The sequence below is a fragment of the Lynx rufus genome, unplaced genomic scaffold (assembly GCF_022079265.1).
Source record: "Lynx rufus isolate CCGP_SWC_20201006 ecotype Redwood Valley unplaced genomic scaffold, mLynRuf1.p SCAF_3, whole genome shotgun sequence".
Taxonomy (NCBI): Eukaryota; Metazoa; Chordata; class Mammalia; order Carnivora; family Felidae; genus Lynx; species Lynx rufus.
Genome location: NW_025814845.1, coordinates 8,514,967 through 8,533,115, shown reverse-complemented (window position 1 = coordinate 8,533,115; position 18,149 = coordinate 8,514,967). Strand labels below are relative to the sequence as shown.

The 18,149-nt window shown below is 41.7% G+C and overlaps 1 long non-coding RNA gene across 1 annotated transcript; it reads left to right on the top strand.

The window, feature by feature from the left end:
- Positions 1-10,827: 10,827 nt before the first annotated feature.
- On the top strand, positions 10,828-17,795 carry LOC124520904 (uncharacterized). Its single transcript, XR_006964419.1, has 2 exons — positions 10,828-11,062; positions 17,621-17,795. It is a non-coding gene; the product is annotated as an uncharacterized LOC124520904 (long non-coding RNA).
- Positions 17,796-18,149: the final 354 nt, after the last annotated feature.

The following is an 18,149-nucleotide window of genomic DNA, read 5'->3' as shown; positions in this document are numbered from 1 at the left end:
AATGCACTTTTCTAATTCTGTAAAAATATCTAACCCGCTTAGGTGTGAGGTTATATTTAAGCAACACAAAAAATCCTCCATGAAATCTTCTTGCCACGCGTATCTGACATAAACTGAGTGTCGTGCCGCTCCCCAGATCGGTGCTGTCATCGAGCTGGATCGCAAAGTCTATACCAGTCTGCAACCGGGTAAGAAGCATTGTTTCTAAGTGTTCCGCAATAGTGCACATTCGAAGAGATATTATGTCATCACTAGATATCGTTTTTAATTTATCAGCCGATTTGTCATCAAAAATTGTACGCACCATATCCAAACACGCTGGAAGAATTATTTTTTCAGCAGCCGTGTGAGCCATTTTCTCTTTCGCCACTCGATATACAATCAAATGCGACGGTAATAAGGCTTTCTTGCTAACAGCTGTAGGACAACCAAGAAATCGTGTAGACAACTTTACATCCTTTTTCTTTCTTTGAAAATACTCAAGAGGCTTATCAGTAAGTTCAGCATGCTGAGTTTCTAAATGCCTTTTTAATTTAGAAGGTTTTAAGCTCTCATTTGCAAGAATATTATTACAAATAACACACTGAGGTCTGTCATTTTCAAAGGGTTTTTCACATTTGATAAAACCGTATTTTAAATAATCTTCATTATAACGTCTTGCACTTACCTTTTTCTTTTTGAAATGTGGCTCAAACGAGGTTGAAGTTTGCAGATTACAGTCAGTATTTCTCTCAACATGGTCACTATTCACATTTCCAGGTGCAGCAGCTGAACTTGAACAAGTGTCTGCACATTTCACTTCATTTTTCCTCTTTCTTTTAAAAATGATAGGATCCATTTTAAAAGTAATGCTAATTAAAATGTTTTAAATGCCACTAAAAAAATTGTGTGTGTGTATATATATATATATATATATAATATACATATATATATATAGCCTAGATAACATCTTTCTCAAAAAATATAGTTTGCAAATGCATCTCAGTTGAACATCTCAGACTTCACATCTAGTTGTAAGTCACGGGAACATAAACTAGACTGCTCACCAACTTTATTATTATGAAAACGAAACAAGACACCAGTGGACAAATGCTTGAAAAGCCATTTCTTAGCCAGTATACATTCTATTCATTATATGCCCTCCATTAGTTAATTTTCTTTTCAGATCTTGAAATTGACCTTAGTATTCCTGGCAGCACAATTCTGGCAGAGGAATCTCACAAAACACTTGATATATTTTATTGTTTTAAAAAAACTTTCACTGTGACTTACAGAACTGATTTCATGACCTGCTAATAGGTCACACACAGAATGTGAAAAATGTTCATAGAGAGATTTTTCCTGCGCTGTGCTGAGCTTGAGTACGTCTGCTTGACGATCAAAGCAGCTAGCTAATCTGTTAGGCTGTCGGCTGGTACAGGAGCTTTCTTGAAGTGGTAGGTATATATCCTACATTTTCCTTCTTGATACTTTATGATGGGAAGAGTTTTTAAGAATGCCAGTTATGGTCTGACCCAGTGAGGATCCAATGAGGCTTTCCATGGCTAGGTCAACTACCAAGTTGGACCTGATGATATATTTTTAGAACTTTCTTGGACTGCATCCTTGGCCTGGGAATAAGAGCAGAGAGATGACATTAAAACTTTAGAATACAGAGGTTATTATTGCCAGCTATGGCAACCTTCAGGATATCCAAGATCATGGGTCCTGAAGCAAAAGGCCTAAAGCTCTTCTCATCACTATGTCATATCAGCTTAGGTCTATTTCTGTAAGGCAAATGACCTAAACCAAGATTGGTAAATAGAAACAATGATGTCAGGGGTGCCTGGGTGGCTCAGTGAACCGTCCAACTTCAGCTCAGGTCGTGATCTCGCAGTCCGTGAGTTCTAGCCCTGCGTCGGGCTCTGTGTTGACAGCTCAGAGCCTGGAGCCTGCTTCGGATTCTGTCTCTCTCTCTCTCTCTCTCTCTGCCCCTCCCCTGTTCACGCCTGTCTCTGTCTCTCTTTCTCTCAAAAGTAAATTAAGCATTTAAAAAAAATTTTATTTAATGTTTTTATTTATTTTTGAGACAGAGAGAGACAGAGTATGAGCAGGGGAGGGGCAGAGAGAGAGGGAGACAGAATCCAAAGCAGGCTCCAGGCTCCGAGCTGTCAGCACAGAGCCCGACGTGGGGCTCGAACTCACGGACTGTAAGATCATGACCTGAGCTGAAGTCAGACGCTTAACCAACTGAGCCACCCAGGCGCCCCTAAAAAACTTTTTTAATAAAAAAAGAAAAAATGATGTCTGTAAAACCTGGAAGTTGGCATCAGAAACTGCAAAGTACACTTAATAAAGCTGAATACAGCGAGCCATGAAGGCCCATGGTTCATCTGCCACTTTAGACTTCCTCCCAGTTCAGTTTGGGTATGTCCATCGTAGAAGCACAGGTATCCCCCACTTTCTAAAAGGTTGTGTTATGCCATTTCACTTCTAGGGCAGACCTACATTGATACCTGTTTTTGCTAACAGAAAGAAATCCAAAGAGGATTTTCACTTTTGTGCAAAGAGCCATTACCATACTAACGTAGGTCTTTGGTAAAAGCAAAGTGGCCTCACACCAACTTTCTGAAAGCAGGGGATTTCACAGGAATGCCCTATTTTCAAAGGGGAAACCTGTGCTCACTGCACTGCCCTTTGACCTTGGTGTTATTTGGGTCTTAGTGTCATACACAGCACTTTCTTACACAGCGTTCCATCAAGTTGTTCCGCCTTTCTGGGGGAGGGAGGTAAAGCCTTATACTTACTGCAGTGTTTACTAGAAATTCAACAACTTAAGGGCACCTGGGTGGCTCAGTCGGTTAAGTGTCCAACTCTTGCTTTCGGATCAGATCATTATCTCACGGTTTGTGAGTTTGAACCCCACATCTGGTTCAGTGCTGACAGTGTGGAGCCTGCTTGGGATTCTCTCTCTCCCCCTCTCTAGCCCTCCTCCACTCACACACTCTCTCTCAAAATAAGTGAATAAAAAAAAAATTCAACATCTTACAGCGTGAATAACTGTTATTAGAATCATTTGCATTAATATTTTCTTATTATCTGTATTCTTGATGCACTCTGGCATCCGGGTTCTCACGAATCAGAGAGGGACTGGGCATCCCCCAAAACTACTCTAGAGATGGCAAACAACTCAACAGATAGCAACCAGCTCAACCAGTTAACACAACTTTCATATGCAAACTCACCCTTCTAGAGCCCACCCCACCTGCACACACACCCCACCCCACCCCAATCAGGCTCTTAAACTCAGGCAATATTCCCCTCGGCCCCAGTCATCTCAGAGCCAGGTATCTGACAACTAGGAACAGTCCCTATGCCCTAGAGCCTGTTGAAATCAACCAAAAACCCAATTTTAAACCTGCTTAGCCAGCTCATCCTGCCTCACTGGTTCTGTCCTAGAAAATACCCAGGCTTTTCCACAATACAGGCTTTTCTGCAGTTTCCCTTCTGCTCCCTCTGCCTCCTGAAACCTCCTGTTTCCCCCTGTGGCCCCTTGCATGGCTTGGCATGCTCTATGTCCAGCCTCTAGGGATCTGGGAGTATAAAAACTTCCTACTGTGTGACATTTTTGTGTCTGTGTGTCTTATCATGCCTGATTAAAATAAATCCTGAAGAGGTTTCAAATCATTTTTGTTATTGCTCTAGTTACAAAGTCATATAGTTTGGTCCTAATCCCATTGTCCCCATAAGGCCTGTTATTTTTTAGTATAAATCCTGCATTCCTTGAGTTCTTCCAGGAAGTCATAGTGTTAAAGCTGAAATACACATTATCTTAAGATTACTTATTATTTGCCTGGTGAGCAGATTTCCCCCACTCACCTGAGAGGAATATTAGAATCCCCTGATTAGGGGGACACACTAAGTATTTTCCTTTCTAACTACCACCAATTCCTCACCTGAGTGAAAGAGTAGAGTAGACTTGTATACTAGGACACAAGTAAGGTATGGGTATAAGGAATATCAAGCAGCTCTCAAAAATGAGCCATACAGGGGCGCCTGGGTGGCTCAGTCGGTTAAGCGTCGGACTTTGGCTCAGGTCAGGATCTCGTGGCTCACGAGTTCGAGCCCGCATCGGGTTCTGTGCTGACAGCTCAGAGCCTGGAGCCTGTTTTGGATTCTGTGTCTCCCTCTCTCTCTGCCCCTAACCCACTCACATTCTGTCTCTGTCTCTCTCAAAAATAAACATTAAAAAAAATTTTTAAAAAATGAGCCATACATTATTTATATGCCATCAATATTCATCAGCCTATTGCTGTTATATTTACGTGGGGACCTACCCTTTCAACTATAAAGCCAGCTTGGAAAGAGGCATCACAGAGAATGGTAAATTTGAGCAAAAAAGATGTCAGAAAAGGCTATAAAGAAAAGGCTATAGTCTTGGTGATATTCTTCTGTGAGACTTCATTAATTATACCTATATGGACTTTACTATTAACAATAATTTGACAATAATTGACAAATGTATGACATGTATCCATCGCTATGATATCAGAATATGTTCACTGCTCTAAAAATCCTATGTTCTGCCTATTCATCTCTACCTCCCTCCAATCCCTGGTAATCACTGATTTTTTTTAATGTCTCCAGTTTTATCTTTTCTAGAATGTCATAAACTGGAATTTACAGTATGAAGCATTTTTACATTGGCTTTTTTCACTTAGTAATACATATTTAAGGTTCCTTAATGTCTTTTCATGGCTTGATGGTTCATTTCTTTTTACCACAGAATAATATTCCATTGTCTGGATATAAAAGTTTATTTATCTATGCACCTACTGAAAGACTTCTTGGTTGCTTCCAAGGTTTGGCAATTTTTTTTAAGTTTATTTGTTTATTTTGAGAGAGAATGTACAAGTGGGGGAGGGGCCGACAGAGAGAGAGAGGAGAGAGCCAGAATCCCAAGCAGGCTCCGCACTGCCTGCGTGAAGCCTGACACGGGATTCGAACTCATGAATGGTGAGATTGTGACCCAAGCCAAAGTTGGACGCTTACCTGCCTGAGCCACCTAGGCATCCCCAAATTTTGGCAGTTATCAAAAAAGCAGCTATAAACATCAGTTGCAGATTTTTGTGTGAACGTAACTTTTCAACTCCTGTGGGTAAATACAAAGGAATCTGCTGGACTGTACATATGGGTGCATTTTAAATGAGGATATCAGCAAAGGCTGTGTATCTTTTTGTTGCTGGAGCATACCATAATGGTGGACACAGATTACACATTATAGACCAAGTGTGGTTGTTGATTCTTCTTCTTCGACTTCAAATGCCAAAGGGACTACTCAAGGATCTCATGAGTCATAACGGCCTAGCATGCTACTCAGGTGCCTTGTTGGTCTCTGATACGAAATGTCAGAAAACAGAAGCAAGTTAGAACTGAAGGGTCCAGATCTGGAGGTACAGGCAGGAGTAAAGATGGCTGTGAGATGGGTCACACGATGTGGCATAATTCAGTGAGAAACAGGGATGTGAAGAGCTGGTCAAGAGAAATCTGTCCTGTTTGGTCAGTTTAGCATTGGACAAATGTTAAATCTCGAATTTAAGGGCTGAAACTTTACGAAAAGCTTTAATAGGCACTCTGGAGCAATACTGGAATGCAGCTTCAGGAAGGTGCCAGGGAAGTGGCAGGAGAGGCCACTGAGGAAATGGGGGTTGCTGTAGGAGTAGGATGAAGTTGTAATACGCAACAGCACAAAATGCATCACCTTGTCTCTAGGCTAGCACTCTCTTGGCATAGTTTTCTGTGTATAGTAATATAAAGGGTTGGTGCCCTCAGGAAGACCTACAGATAGGGACAGAGGTCAGGGTTTATTAGAGTGGTGGCAATTTTAGATGTTGGTTGCCTTAGGAGGGGCTTGGAAATATCAACTTGGCTAGTTATTATAAATGCTTTAACGATGGCTAAGTAGCCTAAGTAACTAGAAATCTACTGTATACAGTACCAGACTATACTTAAAAAGATGTGCATCTGGGAGAGAATTCGGGGACTGGTAGATGCCTTGATTTAATCTTGGTTAGAGGTTTCCTTGAAAGATGGCATGTTCCAAATATTTCACCATGGTCTGAAAAAGGCAGAGCTTTTCTTATGTCCTGTCTTCCAAGATAGGTTGGTAAGGACTAGAGAGTTTATTTCTCTTGGATGTCAGAGCACGGTGTATATCATTGATGTTTAAACCAGAAGTAAATTGTTGGAAACTCAACTGCATCTAGATTTCTTTTTAATGAATAAGAAGAGTTGGAGGGAAATCACAGTAGCCTTAAAAGCAATCTGACTTAGATACATAGCTGCCCTTAAAAGGTGAAAGAGAACAATTATTGACTCTTCCTCTCAGTTAAAAGTTCCAGTAAGGATGCTTTCTTGTTTTTAATACTTCTTTCCCTCCAAGAAATCTCAAATCACTAGCGGTTTTTGTTGTTGTTGTTTTTAAAGATTTTATTTTTATTTTTTTAAAAAAATTTTTTTTTAACATTTATTTATTTTTGAGACAGAGAGAGACACAGCATGAATGGGGGAGGGGCAGAGAGAGAGAGAGGGAGATACAGAATCGGAAGCAGGGTCCAGGCTCTGAGCCATCAGCCCAGAGCCCGACGCGGGGCTCGAACTCGAGGACCGCGAGATCGTGACCTGGCTGAAGTCGGACGCTTAACCGACTGAGCCACCCAGGCGCCCCAAGATTTTATTTTTAAGTAATCTCTACACCCAACATGGGGCTTGAACTTTAAACCCCAAGATGAAGCATAGCATGTTCTCCCAACTGAGACAGCCAGATGCTCCACAAGCCATTACAATTTTAAGGATAAAATATGCCATGTTCCCCCAGGTATTTTATAGATATTCACCTTACACAGCTAAAGAAAAAAGGGGCTAAATGTGCTACAAAGTCTTTTGTCTGCCCTCCTTTTGTTTAACGTCTCTTAATGGGAAGTCATAGGAGTTTTGGGGGATAGGCTCAAACCTGTTTTTGGTCTAACCATAAGTTGGGGAATTTTAATTTGAAGAGACATATTCGTAATTAGGAGTCAATGTACATCAGAGCATACACATACCATACATAACATGAGCAAGTACATCAGTGTAATTCTACAGCCCAAATGGGCTCTGCTGGGACAGATCCCTTCATGGCCAAAACTTAAAAGATCATAAACGTGTGCACTGATGCTTAAGATAGACATATTGAAGTTGACCATTGTCATTTCCGAGGAATAATGCTATTTAATCAGATGTGCATATAGCGTAGCCATCCTTTACGACAGAATTTCAATTAAGTTGACCAACTAGTTGTACGGGAAGACCAAGATGCACTAACATAGTTATGTGATATAGTTTCAGGTTACTGATTTTGCACAAATGAATCTTATCTACCTGTTCCTAGAATGTGTTTGTCATATGGTAGGTACTCAGTAAATGTATTTGAAATAAACGAGAGAATGAATGACACTATTTTTACCAGTCAGTGAAAAATAAATTACCAAACTATATTTGAACAATTTGGTAACATGTAAGACAAAGGCTAATAAAACATATTCTTTAAAATAGGATAATCAAAGATACCCTATTTTACAATAAACTGCTTATAATGTTAAGTAGCAGAAAGAAGGGTCTTATACAAAGATACATGTAAACTATGTTTAGATTTAGTTTATAAAGCTTAGCACCTAAATCTACCTAAAAATAACTCACGTAAAATACTAGTATCTCACTTATAAGTTTGAATTACTATCCTTTTAGACAAAACCAACTGTCATTTAAGCATTGTTTTTTAAAATATTTTTATTACTCCTATTTCAACCCAACCCTCTCAGGAGTTTATAATTGGCTATGCTTCAGACTGTTGATTTAAAAAAGTATTTCTTTGCGGGGGGCGGGGGGGGGGTGCCTGGGTGGCTCAGTCGGTTAAGCATCCGACTTCGGCTCAGGTCATGATCTCACAGTCCGTGAGTTTGAGCCCCGCACTGGGCTCTGTGCTGACAGCTCAGAGCCTGGAGCCTGCTTCGGATTCTGTGTCTCTCTCTGCCCTTCCCCTCTCGAGCTCTGTCTCTCGCTCTCTCTCAAAAAAATAAACATTAAAAAATATTTTTTTAAGTATTTTTTTTAAGTTTATTTATTTTTCAGAGAGCATGCTCACAGGAGGGAGGAAGGGCAGAGAGAACCCCAACCAGGCTCCACACTGCCATTACAGAGCCCAACACAGGGCTGGACCCACAGTGAGATCATGACCTGAGCCAAAATCAAGAGGCTGATGCCCAACAGACTAAGCCACCCAGGCACCCTCAAAAAGCATTCTTAAAGAGCGTACTCCCTCTCCTAAATCAGACAATTCACCTACAATAATAGTAGAGGGAATGTATTGGGGTATAGACCTGGTAGAAGTGGTAATGAAAGCCTGGGAAACCCCTTCCTTTTTTTTTTTTTTTAAATTTTTTTTTCAACGTTTTTTATTTATTTTTGGGACAGAGAGAGACAGAGCATGAACGGGAGAGGGGCAGAGAGAGAGGGAGACACAGAATCGGAAACAGGCTCCAGGCTCTGAGCCATCAGCCCAGAGCCTGACGCGGGGCTCGAACTCCCGGACCGCAAGATCGTGACCTGGCTGAAGTCGGACGCTTAACCGACTGCGCCACCCAGGCGCCCCCCCCTTTTTTTTTTTTTAAGTTTATTTTTTTATTAAGTAATGTCTACCCCTAATGTGGGGCTCAAACTCCTGACCTCGGAGATCAAGCGTCTCCAGCTCTTCTGACTCAGCCTGCCAGGCCTCCAGGGGGGTAAGTCCTTTTTTAACTGAAACAGGACACAAGGTATCAGCAAGGTATCAGCTACGTGGAACACAGAAGTAGAAAATGTTGCAAGTTTGACAGAAGGTGTAAAACAGTTCTTCAGGAAAGTGGTGCTATGAATGAATGGTCTAGGAAAACGTTTCAGGATTTTAAGCAAGTATGCATGATTGTCTTATATGTTCAATGCAATGATCATTCTTGCTGTAAGCATAACAGGTGATCTTTAATTCCCTGACACTAATTCTTACATCTTAGACATATCTCCATGGTGTTATGAATATTATCCTCTAAAAATACAGCTTTTTGGGGCACTTGGGTGGCTCAGGTGGTTAAGTGCCCAGCTTCGGCTCACATCATGATCTCACAGTTTGCGAGTTCGAGCCCGGTGTCCAGCTCTGTGCAGCCTGGAGCCTGATTCAGATTCTGTGTCTCCCTCTCTCTCTGCCCTACCCCCACTTGTGCTCTGCATCTCTCTCAAAAACAAACATTAAAGAAGTAATAATAAAAATAAAAGTACAGCTTTTCATTTATTTTTATTGCCAGGCACTCACAAAAAGTAGTTTTGATCAGTTTTCTCACAATTCAAAAACCTCTAATGGTTCTGAGCTAGTGCATTCTCCTCAGGACAATTTCTTTAAATCTAAGCCTCATCTTATCCTTCATACAATTCTATATTTTAAGCTCTAAGACTACCACAGTTCTTGAAATTTGTCCTGCACTTCCACGATTCTGCTTCTGACTAGTATTCTGTTTGTATGGAATATCCTTAAGTCATTTGAGATCCTATTCATTCTTTAAATGATTTAGCTCAAATGCTACAGCATTCATTCACTTAACTAATATTTAGGAACTTACAATGTATCAGGCACTGGGCATACAAAGCAAAAAAGAAAAAAAAAGGATAAATACTGAAAAATTAATATAAGGGAATACCTGTTCAGCTGTTACAATGAATGAACCAGAGTTACGTTACACTGGTAAATCTTAAAAACATAAGTTAACAAGCAAGCTATAAAAGGATATATACACTGCTGATTGTTAAAATTATGCAAAACATTACTATATATGTAGTTAAAATTAAAGCATAAAAGTGCTTGGGAGAGTGGTTACCTTGGGCAGGAGGGAACAGAATGAGACTGCGTGGGTCAGACAAAGGACTTCAATTTATATTATCAAGGAATTTATGTAATTTATTTCTGCAGTTAGGTGGCGAGTACACAATGTATGATTTATACTTTTGTCTGTATAAAATAGTCTACATTTGTAAAGGATATGTAAGGCTTGATTCCCTCCTGAAGACACTGCAGATCTGTCTCATAACCCGTAACCTAAAATTACCTTCTGTCTCTTGTACTCTCGTTTACCGTATTGCCTCGATGCACTCATTAGGTAGGACACTCGATCCTAAGGGTAGGAACTTGCAGGTATCACCTTCAGGTATATTCACATGTTTTCCTCTTTCCAGCGGATTCCTGACTTCTCTCCAGTCCTCTCGGGCCCAACTAGGCCTTCTAAGAATTTCAGCTTGCCTCTTCCAACCGACCCTAGAATAGCTCCGCTCAGACCCCGGATTGCTGTCCCTCTCGCCCCGGGAGGCCTCAATTCGTCCCCTGTGCGAAACCAGAAGGTGCCTCCCCCAATGAAACCCGGGATATCTCCCGTTAGCAGACTCTGGTCCATCCCTATCAGAGGCTGTCTTTCTTCTCACCTCCAGCCAGCGCCACAAGCCTCCCGCTACGCCCGACGAGCGGCGGTTCAGCTCGTCCCCTCCCCCCATTCCCTACGCAACACCACTTCCGGCCTAACCTCACCACTCACAAACGTCTCACTTCCAGCCGGGAAAAAAAAAACAAAAAACAAAAAACAACACTGGCTCGACGCTTTGCGCACGCGCAAAACGGCGGACAGGGCCGAAATTTTCGCCTCCCGGCAGTGTCGCGGTAGTCTCGCGGTATTTGCTTGTCCCGCGGGAGTTCTTTTGAACGCTCTGGCGGTAACCCCGCCCTGGGTGCTCCGCTGCGGGCGGACCGGAGGCGGAGGCGGATTTGGAGTCTGGTCCCGCAGTTTGTCTGGTCCCGCCGTCTGTCGGGGCCGCAGTACCCCTGTGCGGACGAAGCTCGTCCCAGCCAAGTCACGGCGCCATGGGTGCGGAGTAGAAGCTGCTGTCGGTTAAGGAGGCCTTTCAACTGGCGCAGCAGCCGCACCAGAACCAGGCGAAGTTCGAGGTGGCGCTGAGCCGCACCTACTGCAAGGTCAGCGCGGCCCCAGCCTCGGCCGCCGTCCCCCCGCGCTCCCGGGACCCTCGAGTGGCCCTTGAGCGCACGCTACCCCTGACGGTCTTCGTAAGACGATTGTAGGGAATTTTGAATTTTATTACCGTTTTACCTGGTTTACTTGTTTAGAGACCCATGTTGTATTTAATGATCATAGTCTTGTGTCTCTTTAGGTTAACAGCTCACGGACTTTTAACATACATCTTCATTTCATTAAACTAGGTTTAAAATACATATATAAGTACATATTTATGTTTCTGCCCTGTAATGATTTTAACAAAACACACTTTTAAATTCTTGACAAAATCAGTGCAAATAAGTGCATCTTTGTTACAAACCAGCGACTTTTCAGGTTGATATAGTTATCGCCTTTTTTTTTTTTTGTAAACGATACCCAGTACGGGTGGTGGGGGTGGTGGGGAGGTTAGGGGGATGGGGGGGTGGAGGATGGGGGGGCGGAGGATGGGGGGGCGGAGGATGGGGGGGTGGAGGATGGGGGGGCGGAGGGTGGGGGGGGTTGGGTGGGGGGGGGTGGTGGTGGTGATGACTCAGCTCTGGGCTTGAACTCACAACCCTGAGATCAAGACCCGGGCTGAGATCAAGAGTCTGCCGCTTAACCAACCGAGCCACCCAGGCGCCCGAATATTTATTGCCTTTTATTATGATTTTAAGAAATAGAAAAAAATGTTAGGTGCAGGAGTTTTTATTTTAACTCAGACTTCACACGACATGAATCAGTAAATTTTTTACAAGCACTAACTACACAGAAGAAATGCTCCTTCCTAGTCCCCACCAGTACTGTCCCTCATAGTCTTCTACAGGTAACCATTTAAAAGAAAAAAAAATTTTTTTTTAATGTTTCTTTATTTTTGAGAGAGACAGAGACAATGCGAGTGGGTTAGGGGCAGAGAGAGAGGGAGACACAGACGCAGAAGCAGGCTCCAGGCTCTGAGCTGTCAGCACAGAGCCCGACGCAGGGCTTGAACTCGCAAGCTGTGAGATCATGACCTGAGCGGAAGTCGGTGGCTCAACCGACTGAGCGACCCAGGCGCCCCTAAAGGTAACCATTTTTAATCAGTTTCTTGTTTATCCTTCCAGTCTTCATGCAAATACAAGCAAATATGACTATGCATGCTTATTTCCCTCCATTCTTTCTTCAATATTTTCTGCATTGTTTTGCACTTTGCTTTTTTCACTTAATAGTATATTCTGGATATTCCTTATCACTGTCTAGTTACATTTCCTCTCTTTTTTTTTGTTTTTTTTTTTCTTTTTTTAGCTGTGACATATTCCATTTTGTGGACATACTCCAATTTATAGCCAATCCACTATATGTACACACTTGTTTCCAGCCTTTACATATTCAAAACAATTTTTTTTAACCTTTACACCCAAGGTGGGGCTCAAACTCACAACCCTGAGATCAAGAGCCCGTGCTCTGCGGACTGAGCCAGCCAGGTCCCCTAGAAACAATATTTTAATGAATACATGTCGTATCCTACATTTGCACAGGTAACTGTCAGATTGTCTGAAGAGAACTGGGTCAAGTAGGAAATGCATTTTTTTTTTAAGTTTATTTATTTTGAAAGAGACAGAAGCAGCATAAGTGGGGTAAGGGCAGAGAGAGAGAAGAAGGAGAGAATCCCAAGCAGGCTCCTCTTTGCCAGTGCAGAGCCCAACTGGTGGCTGGAGCTCAGGAAACCTTGAGATCCTGACGTGAGCTGAAATCGAGAGACAGAAGCTTAACTGACTGAGCCACCCAGGCGCCCCTTATAGGAAAGGGATTTGTAAATGTGATAAGTACTGACAGCTGCCCTTCATAGAGTGGTCCATTCTACACTCCCAGCAGCCAAGGATGAGAGGTATTGCTTTTTTTTGTTTGTTTGTTTTGAGGAGGAGAAGGAGGTTTGGGAACCACTGGAATATAACTGAGAGGATGTTTTATGATAGAAAAGAAAATTGTAAGTGAAATCCTGAACAGTGTGGGAATATGAGTTACAATGATAAACAATTCATCAAAAAGAAAAGAAATTGCTGTATTATAGGAAGGCGTAATTGTAAAAGGCAGTGTTGAATTGACACCAGTGGGTTTTTTCTTTCCTTTTTTTTTTAATTTTTTTTTTTTTTAACGTTTATTTATTTTTGAGACAGAGAGAGACAGAGCATGAACAGGGGAGGTCAGAGAGAGGGAGACACAGAATCTGAAACAGGCTCCAGGCTTTGAGCTGTCAGCACAGAGACCGACGCGGGGATAGAACTCACAGACCACGAGATCATGACCTGAGCCGAAGTCGGCTGCTTAACCGACTGAACCACCCAGGTGCCCCATGTCCAACTCTTGATTTCAGCTCAGGTTCATGAGTTCGGCCCCGTGTTGGGCTCCTCCCTGACGACGCTGAGCCTACCTGGGATTTTTCTCTCCCTCTCTGTCTGCCCCTCCATGGATTGCTCTCTCTCAAAATAAATAAACTTAAAAAAATTAATGGGTTTAAAGCTTTAAGAGCTTATAAAATTTATTTATTTTTCGGTGTTTATTCTATTATTGAGAGAGAGGACAAACCGCGGAGGGGCAGAGAGAGAGGGAGACAGAGGATCCAAGGCAGGTTCCGCAATGACAGCAGCAAGCCCGATGTGGGGCTCAAAGTTACGAAACCACGAGATCATGACCTGAGCCAAAGTGGGACACTTAACTAACTGAGCCACCCAGGCACCCCAAGAGCTTGCATAATTTAGAGAAAAGACAGCTCCCAGGGGTCTAAATTTATATGTGATGATAAGTAAGTTCATGGTATATGTATATACACACATATTTATGTCCTATGAAAGTCACCTTATAAATATTTTCTATGATAAAATATTATAATCAAAAGCCAATTTATTGTATAATACTAGGTTTAATTTATTTTGTTTACTTTTCTAATGCTACCTTATTTTTTTAAGTTTATTTATTTTGAGAGAGAGAGAAAGTGTGAGTGTGGGAGGAGTAGGGGGTCGCTCAATCTCCTAGAGCACAGAGCCTGATTCATGAACCATGAGATCATGTGCTGACAGCAAGAGTCAGCTGCTCAATGCACAACTGACTGAGCCACCCAAGCACCCCTGTAATGCTAGCTTTAATTTAAAAAACTTAGGAACCAGTTTGAGGCAGATATATTTAAATGAGTACTTAAGAAGATCAAAGACTTTTTTTTGATCCAAAAATTATTGCATTCTTGTTATTTGGCAAATATTATTTCAGGTAAAGGTTATTTTGAGACTCTATTAAATATATATTTAGTAAACCTATGCATGAAATTAACATAACTTTTTTTGCATGAATTATGGCTTCCTTATGAATTATTGAATTCTGGAATTCTGAACCTGGGGATCAAATGGTTGTCATTATAATGCCACCTGGGAATAATTTGATTTATGTATTTTTTTTTTAGGACTGAGGCAAATAGCAATGAAGTTGGGTTTTTAGTGTGCCAGATTCTAAGTAAATTCTTGGGATTTTGGGAAATAAGCTGGAAAAAGGCCAGATTGGTAATGTTTTGTGCATAAAAAGAATGAAGCTCTTATTAGGCTAAAAGATTAGATGTGAGGATACAGGCAATCCCAGCTCTTTCAAGACTTAGAACATTTGGGTAACGATTGCCCCATGGTTAAAAGGTATGTGCTACTTCACGGTGTCTTATTGATATTAAATGCACGTAGTTGAATTTTTCCTTATTAAATATATAACATATAAGTGAAAGAAGAGAGTGTGTGATACATGCATATACCTCATTTAAAGATACATTGTTTCAGCGGCACCTGGGTGGTTCAGTCAGTTAAGCATCTGACTTCGGCTCAGGTCATGATCTCATGGTTCCTGAGTTTGAGACCCTCATTGGGCTCTGTGCTGACAGCTCAGAGCCTGGAGCCTGTTTTGGATTCTGTGTCTTCTCTCTCTCTCTCTCTCTCTCTCTCTCTCTCTCTCTCTCTGCCCCACCCTGGCTTGCACTGTCTGTCTGTCTCTCTCTGTCTCAAAAATAAATAAGCATTAAAAAAATAAAGATACAGGGGCACCTGGGTGGCTTAGTCTGTTAAGTGTCTGACTTCAGCTCAGGTCATGATCTCAAGGTCTGTGAGTTCGAGCCCTGCATCAGGCTCTGTGCTGACAGCTCAGAGCCTGGAGCCTGCTTCAGATTCTGTGTCTCCCTCTCTGCCTCTCCCCAACTCATGCTCTCTCTCTCAAAAATAAATAAAAAACTTGAAAAAAATTAAAAAAAAAATAAAGATACATTATTTCAATAGCAATATTGAAAAATTTTTTTAACGTTTATTTATTTAATCTCTACACCCAACATGGGGCTCAAACTCACTACCCCAAGATCAAGGCGTCCCCTCTCCTTTATTTTTAAAGTCAGTTGCAATCCTTTGATACCAACTTGGTATCCTATAATGTAAGTATAACTAGAGCAGAGCCACAGGTCAAGCAAGGGCTCAGTCCCACAAGACTGCCCTGACTTAGGACACCAGCCACAAGTCTCTGGTATCCCCAAACTGCTTCCACTTCTATGGAGCTAACTGCAAATTTTGGGGATGCCCATGACCACCACACCCCTTCCCCAGGTATGAAAATTCTCTAGAATGACTGACAGAATTTGGGAAAGTGATGTACTTACTATTACAGTTTTATTGTAAAGGATGCAGTGAAACAGCCAAATGGAAGAGATCTATAGGGCAAAGTAAGGGAGGCATGGGGGTGCAGAGCCCCCATGACCTGTCTGGGTATGCCACTGTCCCGGCCTATCTGTGTATCCACCAACCTGGAAGCTTGAGCCTAGTTGTTTCAGGGTTTTTTATGAGATTTCATTGAGTAGATATGTTTGATTAAATAATTGACTATTTGAACTCAATCTCTAGTTCCTCTCCCCTACTTGGAAAAAGGGTGATGGGCCTGAAAGTTCCTGCCCTGTAATCACCTGATTGTTTCTCAGCTGACCAGTTTCCATCCTGAATCTAAGGTCCTCATATGCCCAACCCCTGCTCGAGTCCCCTCATTACCATAAACTCACATAAAGTTGAAAGGGACTCCAGAATAACAAGACATTCCTATCTCTCAGGAAATGCCAAGGTTTTTTGAGCTCCAAACCAGGAATTAAGATCAGATACATTTTTTATTACTCCATGAAAGAATAATAAAATGAACACATATACCTAACATCTAAGTTAAATGGAATGCTGAGGTACCTTTGTTAAGTTTCTTATGCCTTTTTCTGAATGTATTCCCCCTTCTTTCCTTCCCAGGGGAAACCCTATCGTGAATTTTGTGTTACTCACTACCTTTCTTTTTTTTTTGGTGGGACTTTCTCTTTATTTTAATTTTTATTTAATTTATTTTTTTAATTTACATCCCAGTTAGCATATAGTGCAACAATGATTTTAGGAGTAGATTCCTTACTACTCCTTACCCATTTAGCCCCTCCCCCTCCCACAACCCCTCCAGTAACCCTCTGTTTGTTCTCCATATTTAAGAGTCTCTTATGTGTCCCCCCCCCCCCGTTTTTATATTATTTTTGCTTCCCTTCCCTTATGGTCATCTGTTTTGTCTCTTAAAGTCCTCATATGAGTGAAGTCATATATTTGTCTTTCTCTGACTAATTTTGCTTAACATAATACCCTCTAGTGCCATCCATGTAGTTGCAAATGGCAAGATTTCATTCTTTTTGATTGCTGAGTAATACTCCATTGTATGTATACCACATCTTCATCCATCCATCCATTGATGGACATCTGGGCTCTTTCCATACTTTGGCTATTGTTGATTGGCTTTCTTTTCTTTAGAGTTTACTTTATTATAGTTTTAAGGCTACGTAGATGTATCCCCCAAATAAGTACTTATCTTTGCCTTTTTTCACCTTAATATAAATGGAGTTATATTACATATACACTTTTGTAACTGCTTTTTTTTCCACTTAATACTCTTTGTAAGAATCTGAAGTGCAAATTTATGCATGTAGCTATAGCTCATTCTTGTTCACTACTAGATGGTACAGCATTTCGTTTTAGAAAGAGGGCACACTTGGGGCGCCTGGGTGGCTCAGTCAGTTAAGTGTCTGACTTCGGCTCTGGTCATGATCTCGTGGTTCGTGGGTTCAAGTCCCACATCGGGCTCTGTGCTGACAGCTCAAAGCCTGGAGCCTGCTTCAGATTGTGTGTCTCTCTCTGCCCCTCCCCCACTCACACTCTGTCTCTCTCTCTCTAAAAAATAAACATTAAAAAAAAATTTAGAAAGACAGCACACTTGAATTATCCAGTCTGTTTAGTATTATGAACTAAACTGCCATCAGCATGCTCAAACATGTGCTAAAAGTTCTCTGGCTAATAATGCCTAGAGGTAGTGTTAGGGACTGAACTGTGTGTCTCCCAAATTCATATGTTGAAGCCCTAACTCCCGATATCTAAGAATGGGACTGTATGTGGAGACAGGGTCTTTAAAGAAATAATTAAGTTAAAATAAGGCCTTTGAGAGGGGGCCCTAATCCAGTCTGACTTGTGTTTTGATAACAGAAGGCAGTTAGAACATACAGAGAACTCATGGAGAGAGGAATGGCCGTGTGAGGACTCTGGAAGAAGACACGTACAAGCCAAGAAAAGGGCCCTCAGGAGAACCCGGACCTGCTGACAGTTTGATCCTCAGAAGTCCAGCCTCCAAAACCAAGAAAATAAATTTCTGTTTAAGCCATCTCGTCTGTACTACTTTGTTATGGCAATTCTGGTAAACAAATGCAGGTAGAATTGCTAGATGGGAGTATGTCGGTGTGCAGCTTAACCAGTGGTACTCATGTGTTTTTCTGAAGTAATTGGACCAATTTGCAATCCTACTGTCAGAATTCTGTTTTTCTTTTTAAGTTTGTTTATTTTGAGAGAGAGAGAGAGCACAAGTTGGGGAAAGGCAGATAGGGAGAGAGAGAGAGAGAGAGAGAGAGGGAGAATCCCAAGAAGGCTCTGCACTGTCAGCGCAGAGCCCAATGAGGGGCTCAAACTCAAGAACCGTGAGATCATGACCTGAGCCGAAATCGAGTTGGACCCTTAACCG